Here is a 15,233-nt window from a genome sequence, read left to right as displayed (position 1 = left end):
GTGGGACTATAGCATCTGAATTTGAAATAGGGAATACTTTTGTCTCATACAAAATAGATCCTTAGTCAAACATTTGTCCTAGACTTCGATGGCATTGTCTGGCAAGAACAAATCCTTTACATCACCTCCGTGAGTGGGTTCCTCTACCCCTTCTCGAACTACTGCTGAACTGAAGTTATACTCGACATGAAATTCCATTCTCTGCTATTCAAGTTCAAAGGAGACAGTTTATTTTCTGCCTTGATGGTAGCCTAATGTATCATAATTGATGTAGTGCAAAGTTTTCAAACCAAGTAGTCTCTTCATTCCTGGTGACGTGACATGCTGATCCTTAGTTTTTCAGCAGCTGCATAATATGCAGGTTATTGTTTTCAAGAACTACCTTTACCATTCTGTTGGTAGGCCTAAGTGTGTATCGTCCATTTTTTCAATACCGAAAGTATATAGAAGGTGTTGATTGCCATGATTTTTTTTTCATGAACAGCTCTGCCTTCAGAACAGGATCCAGACGCCGCTTAAATTCTTCCTGGAATTAATATTTAGTAATTATCCCTGCAAGTTTTGTTACTTTAAATACGGCGAGGTATTTGTAGATATCCTCCGAAGCAAATCAACAACCGTCCGATCTCAGCTTCAGTTATGTCGCCGGTGCTCATTTGAAGAGGGAGGTCGAGTGCTAACCGCATAAGGTGTGGGAGCCACGCTGTTTCTAAATTGCAATGGCTTGGCCTCCAGCTTAATCTAGAACGAGATTGCTTCCTGATTTGAGTTGGTGAGAAATTTATAAAATGGATTTGAGAGGATAAGTTGTTTTCTCTCCTTCGCTGAAAGCGGATGCGGTTGCAGCAACCGCAAGTTTCTGAGGAGCAGTTAGAGAATTTCTACGATTGGCTTATCAATGTGTCTGCATCGCGTCCATGCACTTTTGGTTATGTATTCTCAAGATGTTCTTGCGTTTTTAAACTCTTTGTTGAGTTTGCCTGGGAAAATCTCAGCAACGTGGAATCCGGTCGAAGCCTTACAAGAGTACTCCTGACAAATAGCATGATAATATGGGACATAGTTCGGATAATTTTGAAGTTAATCCAACTATTATTAACGAAGATATAGAAGAGTAAAATTTTCAAATTCATAATAATAAATTTACACGCTACAACATGTATGACGTCATCATCATCACGTATCAATATATCAGATAAACTGGGGCCACTTGAATGAGAATGTATTATTTTTCCTTTCTAGCCTTTTCTACTTATTTGTATGTCATTATATATGTCATTATAGATGCAGTAAGAGGCAATGGCTGTTTGCTTAGGACTGGCATAATATTTATATCTATGTGTGTATATCTCGGAGCTTGGAGATATATGAGGGAGATTTCGAATTTTTAGGTACGTGTGAATGAAAAGCCATGCATAGAGGTTCCTAACATAAGATAAACGCAAAATTTTTATAATTCAAGCATCCATCTAGCATTCAGACAGTTTTCGTTATCCAAACTCTAGGCGGGGGCGTTTTCCCGAAACAGTATCTTTCTAGTGGCTGTGCAAAATAAATTACCAAATACGCTTTTGACCTTTGCTAAAATGTTCCGCATATCTTTTTTATACGGTTGTATCCAAATATTGATTTAAATCTACAAATTGTGAAATATTTCTTTCGAAAGACTTCTTTTGAACGCATTCACCACTTTTGCTGGCAATATGTGAAACAAAACCTTATCAAAATCGATTCAATGTTTGAACGAATTGCCACGAAATTTGATGATTTGGTTTATGACCCTTTAGATATATGGCATCATTTTGGGCTGAGTTTGCGGGGGTGAAAGGGGGTCATATGGGGTATCAAATAAAAGGGTTAGATTAGTACTTTCCGAAACTGATATTATTCTATTTCTATGGCTCAAAATGTGAGCTTTAAAAAGCGAAATAGATCTTGTCTTCGGAACCTATCCAACCGACACACGGCCTCAAAATACATCCCATTCCGCTATCTGCTGAAATAACATTAACAATAGTATATTGTTATATTTTAGAAATTTACTCCAAACCCCCCCTTAATTTCATCCTAGAAGTACAGGATTTAGCATCGGTATAAGGGATAATACTAAATAAGGCATAGCTTGGGGAAATTTGAATGAAATCCAATTATTATTAACAAAGTTATAGAATTGACTTTAAGGCCGCCTACGATAGCATTTTTTTTTTGTTTTTTGGGAGTAGGGTAGGCGAATGCGTTTACACCCACAGTGTTGGACTCCCGCAACAGCACGTTGCCGGACTACCAACTAAACACCTCCCTGTCATAAGAAAACTAGCCTAGAACCGTTTGACACATTACTTCGGGCTAGCCCTCCTGCTCTCCTGGCTTTAAGAGCCTTCAAGTCAAGGAATCCCTTTCACCAACGGGAGCGGAGGGGAGGAAGTGAGTTGTGAGTTCAGGAAACCCCTTACCGTCCGATTCCTCCGCCTTTCGAGCTCAATCTTCTTCGCAATAAGAAGAGCCCGAACATAATGCGCAATACGATTCCAGTTGCCGGCATCTGTCTGACAATGTTGTCTGGAGAGAGCTCCCCTGTGTCTGCATAAAGCTGCCGACGCCATTCCGCCTCCCGCAAGAGAAAAAGGTATGTTCAACGTCGTCCGCCACTCCATTGCAGAACACACAATCAGGAGATCACCCCTTCCCGATCCTGTGCAGGTAGGACCGAAAACCTCCATGCCCACTTAAAAGTTGGGTAAGGAAGTAATCAATCTCACCGTGCGTTCTGTTCAACCACGGGTCTAATTTGTCGATGAGCCGCGCAGTGCATCTGGCCCTTGCCTCATTTTGCCAAGAAAGTTGTCACTCGGTAAGGGTGCGTTAATGTTCTTCACGGGCAATCACTTCTCTTAAGTTCTCGCGCTTAAGGCGGTAGATAGCTTTGCGCTCTTTCGCAAGGAGGGCAACGGGGATCACTCCCGCGATCACCATCACAGCCGGTTCGGAGATGGTGCGATAAGCAGACACCACTCGCAAAGCTCCCCACCTCTGCATTCGACTAAGGCGTTTACGATGCACCTCCTTGTCAAGGGCATCAGCCCATACCTCCGCACCGTAGAGAAGACCGGACTGCGTTGCTCCCATGAGGAGACGTCTCCTAGTTGATATAGGACCCCCAACATTCGTCCAGTTGCAGCCCTGTCCGCTGCTGCTTTGATTTGCTCGAAGAAGCTCATCTTCGAGCCGAGCATTAAACCAAGGTATTTAATCGCTGGTTTTGATTCTATAGTCAACTCGCCGATCAATATGGGACGCAGGGTTGGGATTCTCCTTCTGGTCTAGATGACTACTTCGGTTTTTTTTTCCAACGGAAGGCTGAGACCGTGAGCAGTTCAACAGTTCAACTGTTCAACAGTGCGTCCGGTAACAAGTATCGCAACGTCGTCTGCATAACCAACCAGGTGCGACTCTTCCGGCATATCGAGTCTCAGCAGACTATCGTCGGAAGCGTTCCAGAGGTCCGACCCTAGGATTGATTTCAATCCTCCTTTGACCCTCTAACGTCCCATAGAGCAGGAAGCAGTCTTTCAGACAATCCCCCAACATCCGCAAGAGATAGCTTGGCACGTGAAATGAGTTTTCTAGTGTGCCTAGCATATCTATCCATCTTACGGAATTGAAGGCAATTCTGACATCAAGCGTTATGAGGAACAATATCCGTCAAGATTGGCGGCTGTGCGCCTCGGCTCCATGAACCGCATCTACGACCTCAAAACAGCATCCACTGTAGATCTCCCTGTTCTGAGTGCGAACTGCCTTGAGGATGGGGACTTATCCTCAAGGCACAGATCGCTTCAGCGGGTCTAGCCCTGATGAGCTTCTCGAGCACTTTTCCGGCCGTGTGAAGCATACACAGCGGTCGATATGCAGATGGGAGCTTCGGGTTTCCTTTACCCTTTCTGATCAACGCAGCAATTCTGGCCGTTGGTGGAATACCAGTTTGCAAACTCCCGCCTTCTTGTTTTTCATAGCAAGAACTGCTTCTTCGAGCTCTCTCATTGTGAAAAGGGGGCAATCCTCGACACTTTCTGCGCTATTTACATCAACCCGTACAAGGTGTCTGGGGAATAATGCCCGCACAATGCGGTCCATCTGGTCGGTACTTAGTATCTAGGCCCCCGAAGAGCCCCGATTGGCCGGCTGACGAGCTCATAGCCAAGTCGCCACGGGTCCTCCTCCACCTCGTTAACAAGGTTCTGCCAGTCGCGGGCTTTGCTTTTATTTACAGCGCTGCGAAGTCTCCTTTTTGCTGATCTATATTGTGCCTTTATGGCACATGCCTCCTCGTTGGCGTGCAAAACGGCGGGGCTTATGACATTCCCTCCTAAAAGGCTTGTCGCGCCTGGGGCCCCTCCGGGACTTGGAAGCCTCACACGCCGTCGTTATCAGGTTCATCACTGAATTTATAACGGTGTCAACTGCAACGCTACCAGCCCCGCCTGCTCCAAAGGCTTCGATGAACTTCCCGATGTTCACCCTCGCGACATTCCACAGGCAGGGGGAGCGTCGCGTTGGGGCTCGCCGGCAAGTAGCGTCAACCACTTCGAACGCAATGTACTAGTGATCACTTGCCGTAAATTCCTCTGGGACTCGCCACCCGTCCACCGACGATGCCAGATATTCCGACGCAAAAGTGATATCAGGAATGCTTCCTTTACAGCCTGGGCGCCGAAACGTTGGCATGGATCCGGTGTTTAAAACTACGAGCCCGGTTCTCGACGCCATTTGCGGAATCTGTTTATCTGTGGAGTCTGACTGAGGCATGCCCCCTTCAAGAGCCGTGGCATTAAAATCACCGCCTACGAGGATTCGTTCCTCCGTGCTCGAAACGGTGTCCTCCAGAGCCGAAAGTCCGGCATTGTCTCGTTTAGCGTCAGGTAAACGCTAAAAAACGTTATCCCTAAACACCGGCTCCAGACAAACCCATTCCCCTGGTCTTCGGCAACAACACGAAGTCGAACGTTGTTCCGAATCCAGATGGCAGCGGTGCCCGATAAGTCCAGATGCCATCAGGATGAGTCCTTGTTTCGGTATTGCTCGCTAATCAGCACTAGATCAGTATTTACTTCCGCAGCGAACTGTGGTAGCAACTGGTGAGCGGTTGCACTCCGGTGCATGTTAATTTGCAAAATGCGGATCATGCCGTTCGCACCCTAGCCCTCTCCAATATCGCCCTGAAGATCGGACACCGTCCTGAGCCCGCAGTGTTTGCGAAGCTCTCACCAGACGCGCCATGATCCCTACAGAGAACACAACTCTCGCTTTCAATGCAGGCCTTCGCTTGAAGACCCGCTTGGCCGCATTTCCGGCATGTTGTCCTCCTGTCCGGGCCCTTGCAAGTTTCTGACGTTTGTCCATAATCCAGACACTTTTAGCACTTGGTGGGGACTATCCACATTCGCACCCTGAATACTACCCATCAGATTTTGATTCTCCTGCTGCTAAGGAGTTTCCTCGCATATTGCTCGGGGACTTCCACCACGGTGAGCTTTTGGCCTCGAGCATTTATAGAGGTGGTACCAATCCGGGCATTGGTTACCTCTGGACATGCATGCCTTAGGACCTCCTCTACTTCGACCTTTTCTGTGGGGCAGTCAAGATCCCGTACTTCTAGAGAGCACATGGGCTCTAGGCTGGAAACAAGCCTTCTCCCCAATAGCCCATTGAACGCTCCGTACTCTTGTTAGTTGCCTTTGGGCCCAGTTCAACGAGAACCCCGCCACTCCTCGTTTTCCGTACGGAAGGCACCTCGACTCCGTTGTCTTCGGGTTTCATCCTGTAGCAGATTTCACTAAGGACTTCCGCAAATGTCTTACCTTCCGTCGGCTTAATGAGCAGAGCCGACATTCTAGTCCTTCTTCGTTTCCTCGTCTTTTCTGCTCCTCGCTTTTGGTTGGCAGCCTCCTTGTCTTTGGACAGACGTGTCTCTGGCGGCGGAGTCGGTTATTTCTTTCTTTCCTCCTTCGCCTTCTTTTCTTTTGGGCCCTGGAATCTACTTCGATAAAGTCTTCTTCAAGCACGTCATCCTCTTTCAGCTTTTTCCACAGTTCGCTTTGCAGTGGGCTATATGCGGTCCGTTTGATGCAAGCAGCGTTCTCAGCAGGGAGTGCGACTGTTTCTACTCTTCAATCGTTTTCCGCTGCTCGCCACGTTCGCCTATAGAAGGAGATGCGGTCCAGTAGTTCCTCCAGTTCCTTCAGCCCATTTTAGACGCCTTTGCTGACGTTCCTCTGGAGGAGCGTTGCCGACCGCATACGCTTCACGACTACTGCGCATTTCCTGATACGCCTTTCCTCTTCGACTTTAGCTGGGATGGTCGACTGCACTTCCATTCGGTTTGTGTTCTAACTGAGTTTTCTCCTGGAAGGTATTGGAGTTGCCATCTCCGCACGATCAGTGGCGCCATTTGATAAGACTTCCCCTTATTTGGGCGCCCCGGTGTCACATCGAGTATATCAGCCCTCGCTGCGTCTTTCGCTGATCGCTGCGGTGAACGACGAATTTTTGTGCTTCACCCAAACGAACTCAGCTCTTCCTCCTTCCCTGTTGTTATGTCGGTTTCTTTTATTAATTTATGTTTATTCTCCATGAAAAATTAACCAGAGCATTATGTGCAAGGGAGCGGGCTGCAATAGTCAGGAATGGGTATACCCTCGGGGACACTGTCCCTACCCCACCTCCCTCAGGCCTAGCCTACGCTTAGCTGATCCCGGAATTCACGGACGGATCAGGGCTCCAACCAACAAAATCAAACCACACTGGCCAAACAGAAATAATAAAGATAGGAGACTTCAACTTTCATAATTTCTTCTATCTAGGGTCGAAAATACCGATAATAGTTCTGACGATGAAATCCGCGCACGGTTCTTGACAACCAACAAAGCCTATTTCAACTTACAAAAACTGTTCCGCTCGAAATGTCTCACGATAGGGTGAAAGCTTTTATTGTAGAAGCCTCATATATTCCTCAGAGGCCTAAGTTCTTAGCAAGAAAAATTGCGAACTCTTGGCGCGTTCGAAAGAAGAATCCTCTGAAGAATTTTTGGCCACCTACATGGGGTGGATGATTCCGTAGCCTACATAACGACAAAATCTGTGAGCGATACCATGACCGTCAGGTTATGGATAAAATCCGGCTCAATAAGTTACGGTGGGCGGGTCATTTAATCCGTCTGGATGAGAATGATCCAGCCCGGAAAGTCTCTAAGGGCAATATCTATGGTAGAAAAAGAAGACGATGGCGTAGGTTAAGATACCAGCCAGTTTTTAGGGATATCCAATTTGAAGACCTCGTCGCAAGGCTGGGATGTTTCGAGTTGATTATTAAGGCAGACCTAGACCGATGATGATGATAATGGTACAAAGTCAAAATTTTGCATTTCACGTAAAGTCGTTGCACTCTAAGACGTATGACATTACATAAAGTGAATTCGTTTTGAGAATAAAGGGGGTCCTAAGTCCGCATCAACTTAATGCAGGACCGGACCAATTGAGGAGCAACTTACTCCTTCTTTTCTGGTCCACGGACCCCTCGCTTAGGGCTTGCACCCAAACTTTTTTTTTAAAAAAAGTCAAGCGACGACGGCTTTACGGTTTCTTACCAGGGCAGAGGCAAATCGTCAGACGCTGCCTCACCTCTGCCCTGGGAGCAGCGTGACCGTGGACTAGCAAAGAGGGAGTAAGTTGCTTCCCATTTGGTCCGGTCCTGCATTAAGTCGATGCGGACTTAGGTCCCCATCATTCCTAAAACGAATATTTCAACTCTGGCCAAGCTCTGGTCAATAAGGCGTATTTGCGCTCGATATAATTCGTAGTCATGTCATGTTGTGCATGCAACGTGGTAACAAGCAATTCCTGATCTAAATGCGAAAATCATAATTCCACTGACAACGTGAGAAATCACTGTTTGATTAAAGTTCAGCTTGTGTCCGGATAGCTGAGTGGTTAGAGCGCAAGGCTGTCGTACGGAAGGTCGCGGTACAAATCTCACTGGTGGCAGTGGAATTTGTATCGTGATTTGACGTCGGATACCAGTCGACTCAGCTGTGAATGAGTACCTGAGTCAAATCAGGGTAATAATCTCGGGCGAGCGCAATGCTGACCACATTGCCTCCTAGTGTACCGTTACGGTCTTGAATGAAGTGCTCTAACACACTTCAAGGCCCTGATCCAACATGGATTGTTGCGCCAACGATTATTATTATTATTGATTAAAGATGCGTTTGATCAATTTGGATGGGCGACGTTTGTTTATTTAGAATTAGGACATTTATATCTTTGTTATGCATATACATGAGTATATCTGAAATTTAGAAATTAGTGAAGAAATATTTTGTATTTTCAATTATGTACGATTTGAAGATCGGCAATAGAGTTTCTCACATAAGATCAACACAAAAGCTTTATACTCGATGCGTCCAGCTTCTGGTACCCCGACTTGTTTATGGTTTTGTGTCAAACAAAATCGTATTAAAATCGGTTTATCATTTGTCTGTTTCTCTCTGCAGTGAGTGTCATCATTCTACGACGTGTGTAAGGGAGAGGGGGTCCCCACATGTGAAAGGGGGTGCATTTCTTTATACCGAATGTAGTCATGTGGGGTATAGAACGAAAGGTCTTAGTGTTAGCTTTCACATTGGTGGCAAACGAGACGAATGCCGCGGTTCCAGAAGGGTTCAATTACTTCAAAGACCCATTCTCGGAATCTGCTCAACGGAACAATTTAAAAAATTATTGTGAACCAGGCGGATGGTATATACTTAAGCTCCAAAATATCCTCCGTTACGATATCTGCTCAAATAAACTAGATAATAATACAGTATTATATTTTGAACGTTACTGGACGCCCCCTTAAGTTCACCCTGGAAGTACAAAAGTTGGAATGAGCTACCTTTGGACAAACCGACTGCGAGCAAACTATAACCCTAGGATTGCCCCAAGGAAGAGGGGAGACGATCTTCTATGATGATCGACACTATGACATGTTACGGCAAAACTTGGCCAGAAAAAGTACGAACGACCGAGTGTTGGAAGATGCGTGACTAATCCTAAAGAGGATCTCTGAGCTCCCATCGTAAATAAGTATTGTGTTTGACTTCCGAAGTAGAAATGTATTGTAGAGGCTGTAGATAAGCCTAAAAGTTGGAAACATTCCTCACGTTCCTGAAAAAAATGGAGCCTGGTTTCCATGAGCCTTCGACTAACTGATCATTCGATATCTGGCGCATTTTGTCACATAACAAGATAGCATGAAATCAGTTAGATTTTTTAGATGCTGGAGAGGAGAAAAGTCTAGGCACCCTACAGAGAAGAGTTCTCTGCTTTGGTACGGCTCCTAGTAACACGACCTCCAATATGATCAGCAATACTTCCGCGATTTAACCCGACAATCAGAGTGAAAATCAGGAAATAGGATGTGCAAGAAAATCAACCCATCAGTGCGATTTATGCTAGGCTTGCTCCGTGTCTTCGCGCGTTGAACTACTTTGTTTTGTTCTGTGGCCTGTAGTTTGTGTGTACGGCAGCGGCTGTCTGGATTGAAAATTTTGATGATTTTCTCACTTCTCACGCTGTACTTTAGCGCGAGGCGAGCCACTCAGGCGGGTGAGTTTCCAGCTGTGGTGAATTTCGCTAACCTGCTGTGGAGCTCGGACGAATATCCGCTAAGCGGCTCCAACTACTAATTGGTGATTAACCAAACTAGGGAGACGGGAGTAGTTATATTTCCTAGGAAGATTATGTGAGACAACAGTTGGTACAAATCGTTCACTATTATAATGTACTAAGTAAACGTGAAAGCATTATGATCACGAACAATATCAGAAATTCTACGGATTTCTCTGGTACTGTGCAACTGGGTTAGGTAAGAGCTGGGGAAGTTTACTGAATGTGCACACCTATATACCGATGCGTGGGTCCGCACTGTACTTTCAAACCAAACGCTTGCCAAAATCTGAAAAATAATAAATCTCTATCGCGTGCGTGGAGACATAAATTTCCGGACGGCATTCGGGTCCGGAGGGGGAAGATCCACGGCGAATCACAGTCTCAATCCTTGCTTCTCCGGCCTCAGATGTTTATTGTGGCGCGGCCTTTGAAGGTCTCACCCTTCCTTGACATCAGGCCATTATTCTAGAAGATATCCCTATGGAAAGGCGGTGCACGAATGGTTAAGGAGATGGACTTCGCAGTTGTTCGGGCCCCATGTTAGAATACCTCACAGGATGCGCCTCAATAAACATCTGAAACAGGAGAAGCAAGGATCGAGATTATGATCCGTGATCTTCCCTCTCGACCACGGCACTTGGTTCCAGAGATTTACAGCTCCACGCACCCGGTTGAGTCGTGTTGTTTCTTTCCTTAGGCTCGCGCGAATCACCATGTTTGTGTGGTTATTTTCAGGATGCGGTGTGGATCTACGTACCGGTACAGGGATTGAAGTGCTCAAAGGACCCTCACATAACCGAGCCTGCCTAGCACATAGGCGTGCAAGCACATGTCGATAGCGAGATTGCATGGAGCTTCAGTATTTGGCAACTTTGCCATCTTAAGGTTTTTGGGATAGCTCTCCCTACTTGGTCGTCTACGGCTACTCAGGATGGTCGTTGGATCATTTCTATATCCACAGTTCAATATATGAGGTTGACCGTGCTAACAGCAGGCAGTTCCTAACGCTGATCCAATAAGAGCAATGAGAGCTATCGCGTCCGCGACACTCGAAACTATTCTAAACGTACCCAAATTCATTTGGATTCGAATCTGTTCGGATTGGCAGTGTTATCAACCCTAAATATCAACACTATATTCAACCAGCTGTTATCAAGCTGTCGGAGTTGCTGCTGAAACTTTGCCCATTGAATGCAAGCAACTCTGATGTAAGCACCAGAGCCTTCGGACATTGCTGGTAATGAGGAAGTTGACTAATTGGTTCACCAAGAGTCTGGCTGCACAATTGAAGAATCACAGCCAGCAATTGACCTTAGGTCATCTACCGTCAAGCAACTCAAAAAGTGAAATTGTGAATTGTGAAACTGAATGGAGAAGCATGAGTTCCTGCCGGCAGACGAACATCTGAAAGAACAAGAGGCTTAGTAAAAGGTCTGAATGTTGCCAGCTACGCCTTTCCTATTCTTTCAACTAACATAACTAACTTAATCCTACAAGGTAGCCAACGAGTCAAGTCTGGAAAAATTCCTCTAAGGACATGCGTATGGTGCGGCGTCATACTAAAAGACTAATCTAGGAGACAACTTTCCACATCATATAAGATTATTCCGCATTTATTTGGCGGAGGCACATCACCTCACAAATTGGAATCTTTGGAATATCTTCTTAGCCTGGCGAATACTGACACAATTCTACAAAAATGATTCCGGAAGCATTTTCTACCCCTGCCGTAAAACTGACGATATAATATAATGTAATTTATATTTTTATTTCGAAACTATCCAAAGAGAAAACTTTGGCGATAAACTAAGACATTAACAAGTGGAAAAATAGAAGCGCGGTGTTTCAGGTATGAAGGTATGGTTTTGTGTATTTCGTTTTCATGTCTTAGGTTGCAGTAAGCATGGAAGAAATAGTCTCTACAATCCATCGGCCTAAAAAATGGAATTACAGCCGAACTGGTTAAATATGGAGAAGGCCAATTTACTCTAAGCGGCCCTTCAACTTACACTCAAGATGTGGGACAGAGTTGTTGCTAGTCAACAGAGCCTATTTCTGATTACGAAAATTGTTCCGATCGAAGTGTCTCACCGTAAGATTCAAAGCTCTTACAGTACAAGATAATGATCTTGTCATTCCTTATACAACATATTTTTAGGAGACTTCTTAGCGAAAAAAATTCCGATCTCTTGGGCGCGTTCAAGAGGAGAATCGTCCGAAGAATTTTTTACCTCCTACATGAGGATGGCCGAATCTATCTATTTATCTATATAATGGTGAAATTTATTAGCGCAACCGCGACCGTCTGGTTGTGGATAAAATCCGCCTCAATAGGGTGTGATGGGCAGGTCATGTAATTCGTATGACAGTATCTATGGTAGAAAAAGAAAATGAGCCAGACCCGGCCTGAGACGGAGCAGTAGCGTAGGACGGAAAGCCAGACAGCTTTTAGGGATATCTAAATATCAGAACTCGGAGCAAAAACGCGGTCCTTACTAGGTTAGGTCTAGACTGTATACCGGTTGTTGCCCTTTGGTTATGATGATTAGCTTTATTTCAGTGCATATCGCTATGTGTGTCATTGTGAAGCCAAGGCTGGATTTTTCGGTTGGGTAGTTTCTGAGAATGTGTGCTTGAAACAAGTGACTACCTTCTAGCCCCGCACGTCTCCTTTAAGACTGATGTTAAAACTAAAGTAGTAAAGTAGAGGCCTTTCGTGTGATACGCTACATGCTTATATTCAATGAAAAAACAATGTTTTACACCCTCTACGATATTACTGCATGCGTGTCAATTTACAGTTCCAATTTTCTGGCGTGTTCAGGCCAGTGTGTTATGAACATTGGTAGACAGGCTAAGCGACAGTAAACTGATTTTAATACAATTTGTTTTACATAAAACTATAGAAACGGGTGAACAATATTTCAATTTTAACTGTGAATGTGTTAATTCGTTGCTTTAAAATATGAGTATTGTAATTTCTCACGAAAGGTTCTTGGTAGACTTATTTTCCATTGTTCTTGACAGAACCATAGATATATGTAAATATAGTCAACCTAATGTGTTTTTTTAAAAAAAAAAACAAAAGGATTGTTTTGAAAGAAATTTTATTACAATGTGTTCATACTTATAGCAAATGTTTCTTGAATTTACGTTTCTTGAAGTGAAAAAGTGGAACCTATATATTGGAACGGTGTAATGGTGCACACACAAATCAAACATACCAAAGATTCCAGATGTGGTTTGGTCAAATCAACAATGTTAAATTGTCACGGAATCCATGATATGTCGGTGAATTAGAAAACACAAAGTCATCAGTCACGCAGGACTTACTAACAGAAAAAATGCACCAAAAGCGGTGAATATAAAATTTCTCAACAACAAGAGCCTTCAGAAGTTGTTAACTCTTCCATCGATTTCAACGAGACACCCCATGTAACCGCTTTATAACAACTTTGAAGATTCAATAAATGCTTAAAGTGCTTTCAAACTAGTTTGTAGCACCCTCGATTGCGGGCAGCATCGCTGACGTATGAACCCTTTGTTCGGCTGACTCTTAAAAACTCAAGTTCTCGGTGGCTGCGTCTATCAAAGCACAATGACTATGTTGCAAAGCACTGTCGTGGGTAGTGCGATAGGAAATCTCAAGAGCGTATTAGTTTTCAAACAAGGAAACAGTGCTGCAGGGGTGATTTGAAAAAGTACTGGAGTATCCTCATCGTGAGATTTCCTGAGTTCGGTGTAACAAAAGTAATAAGAAACATAGGCAAACCAGTTTAGCGAATTCAAGGCTATTATTTCTTCAAGACCTTAGGGGTTTCCCGCCCGATATAAACACTAAAGTGAATGTATTATAACTACCAAATTCCAAAATGCTTATTAACTTCTGTACAGTTTAAAACAATCTCGGGTACCTGTCGGTGTCCCTTCATGTTCATAAAATTTAGGTCAGATTGTAGAAAATAGTTTTATTTATCGTCCTTCTCTGCTCTATATATTATTTTCCCGATTTCCATCGATTCGTTTTCATCCAACATGTGCGTATTTGTCATTCTATTGAACTATATCCTTATCCATAGTTGTGCGATATATCCTTCATGCACGCTGGCCTAGATTACTAGATTACTTAAGTTCCCTCAGAGATATCAGTCGACTGAGGACTTGATATATTTGAGGAGCAATGGATTTCCCTTGTGAAGGCCCTATCGGGTTTCATAGCCTCTCATGCTGAAGCTAGTAGCTCAACCAACTGCGAAACAGGAAGCGGTAATATTTTTCTTGCTTCCATGGCCCTACTTCTCCATTTCATGGTAAATGGGTCCACCAAACAGGAGCTGGATTACGAATTGTTTTTTCGTTTACTCTAAGTGGCGGCGTTAACGTGCGGCCCCGGTATTTGCACGTTTTACGAGAGTTGGTTAAATATTGTCCACATTCACTTCCTCCCCGCGGGTCACATATGGCCACGGCCAAATTGATTTCACTCCAGAAATGTCATTGCACCTACACATCGTGCCCCGTCGTCATCACCACTGCAGAGGAATCGTCGCACATGGGGAAATTCTATGTTTTCCGTGTAACAAGTTAAGGAGCTACGTTCTGAGCATGTCCTCAGCTGCAAAGACTTCCCTTCGTGCAGGGACATTGTCCTGATCATGGGCACGAGGGTTTAGTTTACTTTTGCACCTGTCGCTGGAAAAGTATTGGTTTCTGATTTATATAGGCCTCACGCGGGCTGTACTGGATGCCTCATTGCGTGTCTCACGTCGATATGTGCCCCCGCGCCCTCTCCCTCTCTATTGAATTAGATCCGCGTGCCAGCTAACCAACTTTGAGTAATTAACAGTTGATTCCTATGTTTGACTCATTCAGGGAAGAAAAAAGTTTGTTAACTTACCGAGTTGTTGCCAGTTCGCCTACTTTCCGAGCCCCAGTTTTCCCTGTGCTGTTGGAAATTAATGTTACGCCGCTAGTTTCAGTTGATTGTTTGCTTTCAGGTCAGAAGTGTTCATTTGGGGAACTATTCATACAATCGGAACAATCTTGGGAAGTTTGTTTGGCATTGTGTCTAGCTTTACGGATTATGGGTGAACTACCTCCTTTATCTAATTCGACTTGAAATAATCAAATGCTCAATTGGATTTCGTTTTGTTTGGAGGCATTGCTGCGATCGGGTTGCTCCTGTGTCAAAAGTTAAATGAAGTGTTGAGGAACTTAGTCTCGCTAATCTCTCTCTGACCTTTCCAAGATTTGAAAGGACTTACTTTTAATCTCTGATGTAAAAGGGCTTATCAATTGGAAGGTTGTAATTGGCTTCTATGTAGTTAGGAATAATGTCGAGAAGTTGATTTCTTGCTTTTTTGTATTGATTCAAACATGGGGTGCATGCAAATGCAAGAAAACAATGTTGCTTGGCGAAATGGATATTGGAAGCGGCCTACGCGTAGGAATGCAAAGCCGCAGATTTCCATAATAAAATATGTTAGCTACAAAGCAATTTGTGTGATGTATAGCCATGGTTATGT

This window comes from Hermetia illucens, chromosome 1 (assembly GCF_905115235.1).
Source record: "Hermetia illucens chromosome 1, iHerIll2.2.curated.20191125, whole genome shotgun sequence".
NCBI classification, from domain to species: Eukaryota; Metazoa; Arthropoda; class Insecta; order Diptera; family Stratiomyidae; genus Hermetia; species Hermetia illucens.
The sequence above is the reverse complement of the archived record's forward strand: the minus strand, read 5'-3'. Positions refer to the sequence as shown.